The 13,996-nt window shown below is 38.9% G+C and overlaps 1 long non-coding RNA gene across 2 annotated transcripts in view; it reads left to right on the plus strand.

Annotated features, from left to right (window-relative positions):
* LOC138155187 (uncharacterized) overlaps positions 1–13,996 on the plus strand; it is a 90,339-nt gene that overhangs the window by 50,708 nt on the left and 25,635 nt on the right. Inside the window, exons 2-3 of one of the 2 annotated variants that reach the window (XR_011166769.1) lie at positions 2,242–2,294; positions 12,997–13,679. This is a non-coding gene — a long non-coding RNA (uncharacterized lncRNA). Of the gene's footprint in view, positions 1–2,241; positions 2,295–12,996; positions 13,680–13,996 lie in introns of those variants that run through there. The other variant, XR_011166768.1, reaches the window with a different exon arrangement.

Here is a 13,996-nt window from a genome sequence, read left to right on the forward strand (position 1 = left end):
AGAGAGAGAGAGAGAGAGAGAGAGAGAGAGAGAGAGATGGATAGATAGATGGATAGATAGATAGATAGATAGATAGATAGATAGATAGATAGATAGATAGATAGATAGATAGATAAGTTTCTCCAGTACCTTAATGGTCCCATAAGTCTTTGGGATCAGAGAGGCACTGTCTGTTGGAGGTGAGTGTAGGCAAGTAGACACATAGCTTAAAGTGAAGATTTTTGAGAGAAGGGTTTTGTAGGAAACTTGGAACCCTGGGGTGAAGGAGAAAACAATGTGAAACAGTATGTCATGCCCTATAGGGGACTTTGAAATTCCTTCTCCCTTAGTGTGATGTCAGATATTGGATATTGGTGTAATTTAAGGAGGCTAAATTGTTCTTTCTGACTCTTGCCTTGGGACCTGTTTTATTCATCTTCCAGTTTACTTGGACCTCAAACCATCAGCCCCTGGGGCAGTAGAGGCAGAGTTCTGATCTCTTAGACAATTGGGAGGCCAATGGCATTTTAGTCAAACATCAAAATATACCATTGGGAGGGGGGTGTCAGTTGAGGTACAAACTAGTAATCTACCTTGTCTTTTTTCCTTAGAGTCTAGAGAAGAGTAAGTAGAAGAGCCAGGAATGGGCTAAACTTGAAACTGTTCATTCTTGGAAGTTTGGAACAGGAAGTAGGGGGAAGTGTCGGTGGCTTGGCTTCAGCTGCTGGCATTGAGAACATTTGCAGTTAATGTATTTTCCTGATTTTGTCCTGCTTTTATATTTCTTTCTTTTTTTTTTTAACATTTTCATTTAAAGTTTTGAGTTCCAAATTCTATCTCTCCCTTCCTTCCTCCCAATCAGATATAGTTTGTGCATGTCCTGCTTTTATTTTTCAAATAAATCATCTGTTTTCAACACTGTATCGGTGTCATGTTGGCAGCAAAATGGCTTGGCATTTTGAGGAAGGGATTAAGAAGGATGAGGAACTTATGAGCATTAGTTTAAGGAGACTGAACCCACATCAGACAAGTTTGGAAGAAATCAGGGGGTGCTGGATCCAGCTCATTAGGCACAGATCCAGCGCTTCTGTCTCAGACATTGTCTTTACACAGGACAAATAGACTATATATGCATATTTATTGATAATGGTATGTGAACCAAAAAACTTAGAGACCACTCATCTAGAGTATTTTTTCTCCTTTATCAGCAAGCCTTCTTCTCTATCTAGGTATAACATTGTTAACATATGTGTCCAAAGAAGTGTGGATTCTTGGCTTTCTTCTATATAAAAATTTTTACTAGGCTCCCTGAGAATGTTCTTTTCCCCTGCTCTAATTTTCATTTTTCCAATATAAGCTCTACCCTCTTTTTTAATTTTTCTCTTTGATGCCTTCTCCTTCCCTTCAGTCCCAGTAAGAGTTCTCCTGTTCTCCCTCTGTCCTGGTTTCCCAATCTCTCCTACACAAGAGCCAGGGACTGTTAAAGTCATTGAGAGCAGCCAGATGTGAATGGCAGGTCACCTGGCCCAGATGAATTTCTTTCAAGTACTCCTGAATGAAATTGTTTGGCCACCGTGAGTGGTGTTTAAGGAACTCTAGCAATCAGAAAAGATGTCACAGGAATGGAGACAGGCCGATGTTGTCCTGGTTTCTTAATAAGAAAAAGAGGGTAGATGCTTCACACTACAGGCCTGTAAACTAGATGTCAATCCCTGGAAAAATTCAAGAAGAGATCATTGAAGGGATGTTTTGTATGTGTCTGAAAAAGGCCTTTGAGAGATCAGTTTCTTTGGAGTGGTAGGATCAAAAGCAAGGGACTAAATGAATGGAGAGGAAGCAGAAGCAGCAAGTGAAGATTCTTTCATAGTGACGTGCACACAAAGAAGGTCTTTTCACCACAACTACCACATAAAGAGAAAAAGGGGATAAGATATATGGCTAGGTCAGAACCAGCTTGGTCAGGTTATTAAATTTTCAGTATGAGCATTTACGCCACGGAAATGGTCAAATGCTACAAATCAGGGTTTAATTCATTGTTTTATTAATTGTCCACACTTAAAGTAATGGAGAAGATGTTAACAATACAAATTCAACTTTAAAGTATGTCTAGCATACCATTTTTTCTTCTGGAAAACCAGTTGTTACACATTTACCAGCCTACCCCAGGTAAGAATCTTAAATCTTGGGAACAGAGAATCAGAGATTCCTAAGATGTCAGATCTGAAAAAAAGGCACCTAATATTATCAACCCTCATTTTACAGGTGAGAAATCAGTGCTCTAAGATGTGAAGAGAGTGGTCCTAGGTCACATAATGGTAAGTGATGGAACAAAGATTTGAATTAAGGTCTTCTGACTCCCAGGCTTAAAGCTCTTAAAATCACTTTCTAGAACAGGGGTCCTTGAGTTTTACAGAACAAATTCTTCTACTAAGGGGATTTGTTCTGTGAAGTTTAGATTCGGTCAAAGGGCTGCACTTGAGGACCCAGAGGGCCACATGTGGCCTCAAGGTCAAAGGTTCCCTACTGCTGTTCTAGACCATGACCTATTCAAATGGTTAAAAAACTAAACTGGTTCTGGGAATTAGATGGTTTAGTCCCTGCTTTTCTCATGGAAAAACTAAGAGGCAAGTTTTTCAAGATTAAGTCTCACATAAAGACTTCTATTGTTGCTTCCCCTCCAGCCCCCGCTTTTTTTCTTCCTCCTCCACCATTTTTCAAAGGTTCCCAAGAGGCTGATGAATGATTTTCCCAAAAATCACTTTCTAGGAATGAAATGTCTCCCTGCAGTGGCTGCTACCTAAGTCTGGCTGCCCAGGACTGAAGTGTGAAAACCAATAAAGGAAACTGAGCATGAGTCATAAGACTTGAACCAGGAGAGGGAAAAAATAAAAACATGAGGCATGCTCCCCCTCATCATTTCTCTGCTAGAATTCAAGAACTTGTGGGTCTCAGCCCCCTTATCTCCTATGTCCTCCTCCCAAGAAATTGTCACAGCAACATATCAGCAAATTCTTCTGGAAGGAAGTAAGCAAAAATTACCCTTTACTCTAGCTATGATGATAATTGGCACTATCTCTGGAGGACCACTTGCCTAGTTTGTGGGGCATTCTTTTGGGAGCTCTCCAGCAGCAACCCAAATTGTCCAGCCTCCTCATCTGCTGAGGCCAATAATTCCTAGGCCAGGAGTATCATCACTACTCTCCCCACAGACCCCCTATATTCTCTCTCTACTCCATGGTTTTGCAGAAAGAGTTCTGGTCTTGGAATCAGGAAGATCCAGGTTCAAATCCTATGTCTGACACTAGTTGTGGGACACAAATCACTAAACCTCTCTGAGCTTTAGTTTCTCCATTTGTAAAATAGTATTAATTATATTTTAGTACTTCCTGAATAGGATTGTTATGAGACTGAAAGACAATAATGTATATAAAGTGGTGGCAAATTATCAACAGTGTTTTGTGAACTATTTATGTCACAGGTATTTTGGAAGGAAAATGTTTTTGAAATGATAAAGCATGAAATAAACATGAGTTCTTCCTAATAGCCCATCTTTCTGATTCTCCTTAGACTTTTGCTTGCTTTGGGGAACTTCTGGGACCTAGGAAGACAAAAATCATTAATCAAAGGTCTGATTTAATAAGCATCAATCAACTTATATTTCCTAGTCCATAGGCATCAAACAGATGAGGTCTCTTCAAGCCTGCTACTGCCCCATCCTACACTGATCTGGTTTCCTCAGCTCAGTTTCCCTCCTAATTGAGATTCCAGGTTCTCTTTCCTCATGGGAATGGTGAATAAGCTTCCAGTTTTAGATATGGCTTCCATGTTGGTTATTGTTAAGTTGTTTCAGTTGTGTCTTACTCTTTGTGACCCATTTTGTTAAACAAACAGAGATACTGGAGTGGTTTGCCGTTTTCTTATCCAGCTCATTTTACAAATGAGGAACTGAGGTAAACAGGGTCAAGTGACTTGCCCAGGGTCACACAGCTAGTAAATGTCTGAGGTCACATTTGAACTCATGAAAATGAGTCTTCCTGATTTCAAGCCCAGTGTTTTAGCCACTGGGCCACCTCACTGCCCTAGCTTCCACATTACCTTTGTTATTATGGGTTCCTTGAAAATCCTCATTTGTTTCTTTTTGTCCCCCAATAGTCTAATACATACAATCACAAAATTTTAGAGATAAGAGACCTCAGAAGCTATCTAATCTTAACTGAACAAGAATTATCTCTATTATCTCTTTATCAAGGCAGATAGGTAGTGCAGTGAATAAAATCAAAAAGTCCTGAGTTCAAATCCATCCTCAGGTACTTACTGGTTGTATGACCCTAAGCAATTCACTTAACCTGTCTAAGCCTCAGTTGCTTCATTTACAAAATGGGCATAATAAGAGCACCTACCTCCCAAAGTTGTTGTGAGATAAAATAAGATAATATTTGTAAAGTATTTTGTAATTATTAATGTAAGTGCTATTATTTCATTCAGACATGGCATGAAGACCACCAGTGAGGTTAAACCCACAACCTTCAGAAGCAGGCCATTCCACTTTTTACAGAGTTCCAATTATTATTCTTTTTTCTTGTATAACACTGGAATTTGTTTTTCTGAAACTTTTACTGTTATTCTTAGTTCTATGCTCTGGAACAAAGAAAAACAAGTCTAATCCTCATTCCACACAATAGTCTTTAATTACTTGAAAATATAATAATAACAACAACAGCAACAACAGTAGCTAGCTTAGGGTTTACCAAGTGCTTTACAAATGTTACCTCATTTTATTCTCACAATAACCCTGCAAGTTAGCTGTTATTTTTTATCACCCCCATTTTAGAGATGAGGAAACTGAGGGAGACAGAGATTAAATAAATGATTTGCCTAGGGTTGGGTAGTTAGATTCATCTGAACTCAGGTCTTCCTGATTCCAGGTCAACCACTCTACCCAATGCACTACCTAGCTGCTCTATTAATATTATATATATATGATATTATATCATATCAATATATATTTTTATATTATTATATAATATATATTATAATTATATAATATATAATATAATATATATGATATTATACTATAATATCAATAATATATTTTTAAAAAGAAAGAAAACATCAGCAGAATTAATCAATACACCAAATAAATCGCAAAATGTGTGTGATTTGGAACCACTTTCAAATCTTTGTAACCATATCTTGCTCACCTCATTACATCTTGACGACAAGGATATTACAGAAATTGCTAAAATTTCTTGGAATCCAAGTGTATTGTATTTTATTATGTCTAAAGCATTCTCCTGTTCTACCAGTCTGTAATGCTATCAAAAAGAGAAATGAAATCCAGTCAGACATGACCTGTTGTTGATGAAACCATGCTGACCCTTTGCTATCAGAATTTCCTGGTTTTTTGGGGGGGGTCTTTTTGGAGGGGAGAAGGCAGGGCAATTGAGGTTAAGTGATTTGCCCAAGGTCACACAGCTAGTAAGTGTTAAGTGTCTGCAGTCAGATTTCAACTCAGATCCTCCTGACTCCAGGGATGGTGCTCAATTCACTGTGCCACCTACCTGTCCCAGAATTTCCTTTTCTAAATACTCATGAGCCACCCCTCTGTAATAGTAATGTAATTTAAAGATCCCCCTGTATTGGCTTGGTTTTCAGATTGATTGTGTTAAAACCCAGACCTTGTGAATCCCACTTGTAGGACGGACTTGTTGATGTGAAAAGAGAGGGCTGAAGTAGGAGGAGCTGGTAACGTGTATATAGAGAGACACAAGCAGAGAGAGAGGTAGAAGAATTTTTTTGGAAGCAGCATCGTGGAGGCAGAAATGGACAGGATTACTGAGGCCAATTTGAACTGCCCAGGACTCTTGAGAGCTGCCACCCAGAGCTGCCAAGGACTGAGGAGACATGGCTGTTATGCTGGTATTTTGTCTGTCTGTTTTGATGTTGTTTTGCCAGATTTGTCCACTGGTGAAGGCCAATGCTGTTGTTGCAGAGGTTCTGGAACCTTGCTGTTGGTTCAGAAGCCCTGAAGAAGGATTTTCTTGTATATTTACAGAAATCCTGGAAGAGAGTTTTGCTAATGTTTTCAGGGGTCCTAGGGCGCAGACAAAGAATGAATTAATGAAGGTACTGGCAATGTATCTTGTGGCCTTGCTAAGTTTTGTCTCCCCAGGAACAAAGATTGCTGAGAACTTACCTTGAGTCGAGATGAAGAAAAGACCTCTCTTTGGGTATTAAATGATGTGCTTAAGCTTGTGGTAACTCTGGGATAGATGGCCTATTCAGTTGTGATCCAAGGATGGGGAACTTTTGACTTTTTTGTGCTTTGTGATCAACTAAATGAATGTATTGCCTAGGGGTGGAGTAGTACTTAGAAGAGGGTCTTTGGGATTGACTAAATGAATTATAATGTCCAGGGGTAGGTAGAGTATTACTTGGGAATTATTGAATTACACTTGGTGAATGCTGTATTTTGAATTATGCTATATTTTGATTTCCTCTGTTCTTAATTTGTCACTGAATAAAATGGAGAGCAGCTATGCTGGAATTTTGAACCTTGGGAAGTTGCCTTTGCTTGGCATTACACCCTTTCATAATATGGTTCAATATATTTCCAGAAATCACATATTCTTAGAATTGAAAGATACCTCTCAGAGATCATTTAGTCTAATCCCCTCACAATAATCTATGGTTTATATCCTTCATCTTCCTTTTTTTACTTTTTTTTTGAAAGTTGAGGTATTCTACCTTCTTCAGTACTATGATGATTTTTCTTCTTCCCAATGATTTTTCAGAGCTCATTGACAGCAACTCACTAATCACATTTGTTAAGTCAGGATATAGTTCACTCATGCCTACCGACTTCAACTCATTGAATACCTTTCTGGGTCATCAATAAATGATAGATGTCTTAGGTTTTAACTGTTTACCATTTTTGTTGTATCTTTCTTATTCCAAAAATGGTTCTTCTAGGAAAAAAAACAGAAACAAAATAAGAGTTGAATGGTGCTGTGCTTTATTTATCCCACCATTGCAAGGAGCAGTTCTATCCTTTATTTGATCTTCTTGATCCCAACATAGTTTTAAAAAAACAAACAAAAAGGAAGAAAAGAAAACCATTTGCTATTCATAAAATTCATCCCCAGTCTTAGTTCTTTCTGAGATTGAGTTTTCCTGATATTGCCTTTATTTTACATTTTATATTTTACAGGACCTTAACATGATTTAAAATTTTTATCCTCATGTATCTTGCGTTTGATTCTATATTTTGTATATATCTCTTAAAATCTCCATTAACTAAGGGGAGGCCAGGTGGCTCAGAGAGTAAGAGCACCGGCCCCAGTGTCGGGATGACCTGGGGATCAAATCTGGGCTCAGACACTTAGTACCACACCCAAAAATAACTGGCCGTGTAACCTTGAGCAAGTTACTTAACCCCAATTGCTTAAAAAAAAATATCCATTCACTGAGGCAGTCACTGTGTGTTCACATCAGTTTCTTTTATTGATTATACTTTTTTTTTTCATCTTTGACCTCTGGCCAATTTTATCTGAAGAATTTTAGTTCATGTTCCTACCTATCCTTTCTTTGAACTCTTTGAAATCTGTCTTCCCCCCAATATGGTACATATCAGATTATGCCTAGTTTACCACCTCCTCGTTTATCATAAATTCCATAGCATAGGCACATTCATTCACTCTCAATATTATCATTCCTTTGCTTAGCAGTTGGATAGCACAAAACATTTCATTAAGGAACATGAATTGTTTAGAGGCAAATGTTTAATGAATACTCAATCATAAAAAGCATTATTTTTATTCCTCAAGCTAAAAGAAACTAAAGACATTTAAATATTTTCTAAATTAATAACTAAGCTCTGTTTCTAAAGTACAAACTTTGCAAGTGGCCCCTTTTAATCAAATCTTCCCCCATTACTTCTCCCCAAAACAAACAAAAAACACCAGAATGACCTTATCTTCTTGACAAAAAAGCATCTTTCCAACTGAACTCTGCTTCCTAATCCTGAATTTTTGCCATGACAGACCAGTAGTGGAGTTTAAGGACTAGTGACCAGAGGAATACTCTCTTAAAATGTAATTCTTTTTTGCACCTCTCTCACTGGGTTGTTATAAGGATCAAATATGGTGAGAGAAATTATTATTATTAACAACCAGTTATGGGGGAGATCCAGGCTTTATCCCTGTCCTATTTCTTTGTTCAAAACCCAGCCTTTGAAGGACATTACTGACCTCTGCCAAAAATTTACCCCACCTAGACCATCTTATTTAAGGTGAATTCCTGCCCATTGTGTTCCATTCAAGTGAGTTTACACAGAGGTAGATCCTTTGGGTAGAGGTAGAACTAGATCAGAAGTTCCCAAACTCATTTGGCTTACTACCCCCTTTAAAAAAATACTCATTACCCCTCTGCAAACCTACTTTCTTTAACCCTTTAACAGATTTTTTAAATTTGCAACATCTCAAAAAATATATAAAATATTTTAAATGACAAATCTTAAATTTAATAATTTATCATAAATTTGTGGAGGAGGTTTCTGCATTGAAATTTTGGTGATGCAATATTGCATCATGTAACCATATAGTATTGCATTTTAAACATGTCATTGCACTCATATATTCCTGCTGATGCATACTGGACCTCCCAACAATGTGTGACATGTTCACCTGCCAACACTTGCTTGTTAAGACCTGTCAGCAGACTTGACCTCTGATCAGTTACAACTTGCATTTTGTGTATTTATTTGGAAAATAATGTAATCACTATGAGTTTAATTCTGTTACACAACAGATGAAACATATATGAAGAGGTTTTCCAAAATGTTCTTTTCTCTTCTTTCCTTATGCTTCCACCGCCCACTTACTTTATTCAATGCCCCCCCCAATGGTACCCAAGGTTACTACTGCCTCCCTGGATCATTCCAGTGCCCCCCCCAGGGGACAGTATCATCCACTTTGGGAACCTATGGCTAGATTGCCCAAGGTTGGAGGTGGTCTGAGTGTAGTGAAAGTCTCTTTGTCCAAGAGAGACATGATGTTACTCTTTCAGTCCCTTATTGAAGTGAGCCCACTTCTCCATGTAATATTCATTCCTTCATTAATTGTTAATGAATCAGAGTTAATTGTTACCTTCAGGAACACCCACTCTTCCAAGGGCATATAAACTGTAAGCCCACCACCATGAGAGGTCTTTGGCATTCAAGACTGCTACTGACCTACTTTATTAATAAAATGGTAGCATTTTTAGTAAAATTATTAATTACCCATAAATTATATATTTCAAACTTTTTTAAATGTACAAGGACAATATAATGTAAGCACTTTGCAAACCTTAAAGAGCTGTATAAATTGGAGACAGAAAGAAAGAATGAGATGGATAGATAGTATCATGGAACCAATGTACATGAACTTGGACAGACTTGGAGAGTTGGTGGAGGACAGAAAAGCCTGACATATTTTGGTCTATGGGTCACAAAGAGTCAGACACAACTGAACAACATAAATGCTAGTTCTTGTTAATTTCCTTCTGTAGCAGCAAGCACCCTGGAGTCTCTAGGGTGGCTGCTCACACAGGTTCTTGGATCTGCTTTGATAAAGGAAAGCAACTCAAAATGAGTTAACAAGCTTACTTTAATCAGTCAGACATATATCATTTACCTTGTTCAGGGGAAAAAGGTCGGCACCCCGAACTTCAAAGTATACAGGCAGAATTATCAAGACAGAAACAGATCAAGTAGACAGATTTCCAAACTGTCCAACCATTACATCCATACCCAGTCAACATCTGGGTTTCCACATCTGGGTTTTTCAAAGCCGGGGGGGCCCTGGACAACGGCTTCCCAGAATACAGATCAAATCACAGAACACTTCTCAAAGTGAGCCCCCAAAACAAAGCTACACATCAGGGCTTATATAGCCTTCTCCTGGCTCAGAGAATGTAACAACCTTATTGACTCACTGGCTAATCAAGAAGTATCTACTGAAAAACAAGCCTCCCACCCCAGGCTTCAGGTGCACTTTAGCCTAGGGGCAGGGAAGATCTTCCAAATTTGCATTCTCATTACACCTTCCTAATCTGAATTTACCAGTGCCTGAGGACTATGACCTAAGCCATGAAAACAAAGTGACAAAAGGAGCCACAGAGAGAAAAAAAATGTCTAGTACAAGGAATTCTTAATCTGGGGTCCATTAACTTTACTTTTTAATTTTAAAAAATGATATCTATATTACAGGATAATTGATTTCTTTTATAATCCTATGTATTTGACTTTATGCATTTAAAGCATTATCTTTGTGAAACCTGGGTTTTACTAGACTGCCAGAGGGATCCATGACACAAAAAAAAATCATGAAGAACCTCTAATCTTGCTGATTTTTGGTTCACCTGACTGTAGGAAGGAGCAAGGGCCTCCTGGCAGTGGGAAGGATAAATAGCTGACCTGACCCCAACATAGTCTGGGCTCTGCCCCAAGTGACACCAGAGAAAGAGAGACAGCAAAGCAAAGAAAGTTGTGAAGAGGGTTATAGAGGGTCACAGCTGCAGGCTGACTAAGGAACTAGGCATGCTTCCTTCTTCCTTCAGAGCCTGAGCCTCAGGGAAACAGGAGAGCCAAGCTAATCCAAAGTAGAAGAAGCAAGCAGGAGTCATACTGGTGGGGGCTGAAAGGACAAGGGGTCACCAGGAAAGCTGCCCTCGCTACACTCATTCTCTGGATACCAATCAGAAACACCAAAGGAATGAAAGAACTGTGATTGAGTAGTCTTGGCATATGCCAATATCCTTTTGCTGGAGATTTCACTCAGCTTCAGCTCTAAATCTGCTTGTAGCCCCCAGGGATCTTTTTTTTCTATGCAGGAAGTATAAGAGGCTACAAGGGGCAAAAATTATGTTTCAGATAAAAAAGACATGAATCTAAATGCCAAGGTGATTAGTAACTGAACATCAATGCTCTGGAAAACATATATGGCTATAGCGAAGGGTGGTGGGATGCAAGAAGACCCTGTTTCTCAGTTTTTCAGGGCCCAATGTAAGGGTGGAGTCTGTTAGCCTTCCCACGCAGAATTCCCAAAGCACTCACTCTTTTGCACACAAACACACTCCCTCTGCTCTAGGTTCACACACAATCACTGGGTCTCCCAAGCTCCCAACACACACTCAGTTTCCACACACACACACACACACACACACACACACACACACACACCCTCTTCTCTGCCCTGACTCCTTAAATATGCACTGCTGCTTTTCTCCCTCTCAGTCCACACCAGCTTCCATATTAAGAAGCTCCTGTCTACTGTCTAGAGAAGACTCCTGACTCCCCTAACACCAGCATCAAGGATGCTTCCTAAATAGCCCAAAGGATAATTAGCAGTTTTGACTAACTGTGTGCAAACACTGCTTCCCACACACAGCTGTTTGTCTTTGGCTGGCATTCACAAGCTCCAATACTCTAAGGTGAAAGTCACCATTTTTACTTTTGCAATCAATGTCTCTGTATTGGTCAGCATCAGGTCCAGAAGAGCAGCTCCTCTGGTTGCTTCCTTTTGAAGAATTCAGTCATCATTGAGGTAAATCAAAAAGCGTATCAGCTGTATCAGAGTCCCAAGGCACGTCTGAACTGGTAAAGACCTCCATCAGTACTCTCTTCATGCCAGGATTATGATCTGCTTTCCAACCTCATGATACACTTTTTTCCTTCTGGGGTAGCAAACAGTTTCTGCTATAATTGACTTCTTTTTCTCTTCACTGATTTTTCACTCAAACTCTTTCCCTGCTTCAGTTCGTGTCCTCAAGTGCATGTTTCTTTCTGATGCTACTCTAACTTCCCCATTTTTAAAAATCTGATCTTTTTTAATAAGTATATCTTTCCATAGTCATTATCCTATCTACCAAGTCTCAATAGTACCTCTGAGATTGAATTTACCCCTTGCATTGAGATCTCTGGTTACTTTCTTTATTACCTCAGTTTTGCTTATTTGTGTATGAACAGCAAAGGCTATATGTTTTGTTGCTATCTTATTAGATACTGTTCCTTCTTATTAGAGGGCCTCTCCACTGATATTTCTCTTTCTGTATTTTACCTGTTGCTCTCTGGGGTAATTGGCTTGGAAGATATATGTGGATATTTTCTCCCTTCCTCTATTATGAGTTTCAAGTCCTCTTGATCTGATCATATAATCGATAATAATTCATAAGTTCATAAAATTCTCCAATGTGCTTTTTCTCTAAAGCGTTGCTCTGACCATGTCCCTCAATAATTTCCAATGTTTCTCTGTTACCTCTGAAATAAAATATAAACTCTGGTATCTAAAGTTCTTCACAAACTAACCCTTTTCTACTTTTCCAGTCTTTTTTTCACATTAATCCTCTGCCCATACTCTACAGACTCCACGACTGTGCACTGGTTGTCCCCCATGCTGGCCATCTTCTTCCTGCCACTTTCTAGGATCCTTGTTTTCTTTTTTTTTTTCTTTTTTTTTTTTGGAGGGGAGAAGGCAGAGAACTTGGGGTTGTGACTTGCCTAAGGTCACATGCCTAGTTTTGTGTTAAGTGTCTGAAGTCAGATTTGAACTCAGGTCCTCCTGACTCCAGGACTGGTGCCCTATTCACTGCACCACCTAGACTCCCCAATCCTTGTTTTCTTTTAAGACCCATTGTAAATTCAATCTTCTCCAGGTCTTTCTAGGTGTCCTCCACACTAATGCTTTCTTCCCTTGAAATTCCATTAATTCTGTATTAATCTTGTATTAATTGTATTAATCCATTTATATGTCCTGTTGTCTGCATCATTTATATGTAAGGTCTTTGAAGGTAGGGATGGCTTTTCCTTTAACACAGTGTCTGGAACATAATAAGAATTTAATTTTTGTTGTCATTTGGCTTTCATTTTTTTGAAGAGGACAGATGATATCACCAGGTCATGTTTTGACTTGCACATGAATTGAAGTTAAGTGAGGCAGAGTTCCTTGACATAATCAATCTCACTCTCTCTTCTTCCAGGATTATCAAATTTAGTGGCAAGATAAAAGTCAGGACAACTGGCAATGGCCCAGGATGCAGTGCATGACTTTGGTGTCTTCAGTGTCTGACCAAGCTCTCAGTGATCCATCCACCTGTTTAAGATGCCTTCTTTGCAATTGGAACAAACTGTTCTTATCCACCTATTCCACCAGTGAAGGTCTTTACATGTTTAGGGTAGGCGCCTAATCCCTCCTAACTCACCAACAGCTTTGAGCCAGTCTGCCAAGACAGTTTTACCAGGGTGTGGCAGCTGTGTATGATACGGCCCCTTGGAGTCACAGATAAGAGTTGGGGGCAGGTGGACACCAAAGGTGGATGAGCAGCTGTAAAAAGGGTTTGACAAGCACTGAAATCAGAGGCGTTAGTCCTCCCTGAATACCTCATATACCCCACAAGATCTTAATAAATGCTAAATTACTAATCACTCTTTTTTTGATTCTTCATCAATTATATTGGATTATGCTTCCCATTCTTACTCCTGCTTTACTCCTAAAGTACCTACCCAGAGTATTAAAGAATAGAGATAGAAATGCTCTTACAGGTCACCTAGTCCATCTTCCTACCCCAACATGAATTCTTTCTACAGTAATGGAAACAATAATAAGCATTCACATTTATGTCGAACTTTAAGGTTACAAAGTGTTTTACTCAAAGCAGCTCTGTAATGCAGTTTGTGTGAATGTTATCATCACCATTAGAAAGACGAGAAATCTAAAGCTCAGAAATCCCTGTCAGATTGTCATTCACTCTATTTGAGTAGTCCCAGTGATAGAGAACTCATCTCCTCCTGAGTCAGTTCATTCTATTCTTGAACAGCTCTAATTGTTAGAAAATTCTTCCTTACTTTGTGCAGAAATCTGTCTCCCAGCATCTTCTATCCACTGGATAGAAGTTCTCATCTCTGAAGCAAAACAGAATAAATCTAATCCCGCCCCCACATGACAGGTCTTCAAATATTTAAAGACAGAGATCATGTCTC

The sequence above is a fragment of the Petaurus breviceps genome, unplaced genomic scaffold, assembly GCF_028583685.1.
Source record: "Petaurus breviceps papuanus isolate PSGF00001 unplaced genomic scaffold, PetGlider_PUasm1.0 91133, whole genome shotgun sequence".
Classification (NCBI taxonomy): Eukaryota; Metazoa; Chordata; class Mammalia; order Diprotodontia; family Petauridae; genus Petaurus; species Petaurus breviceps.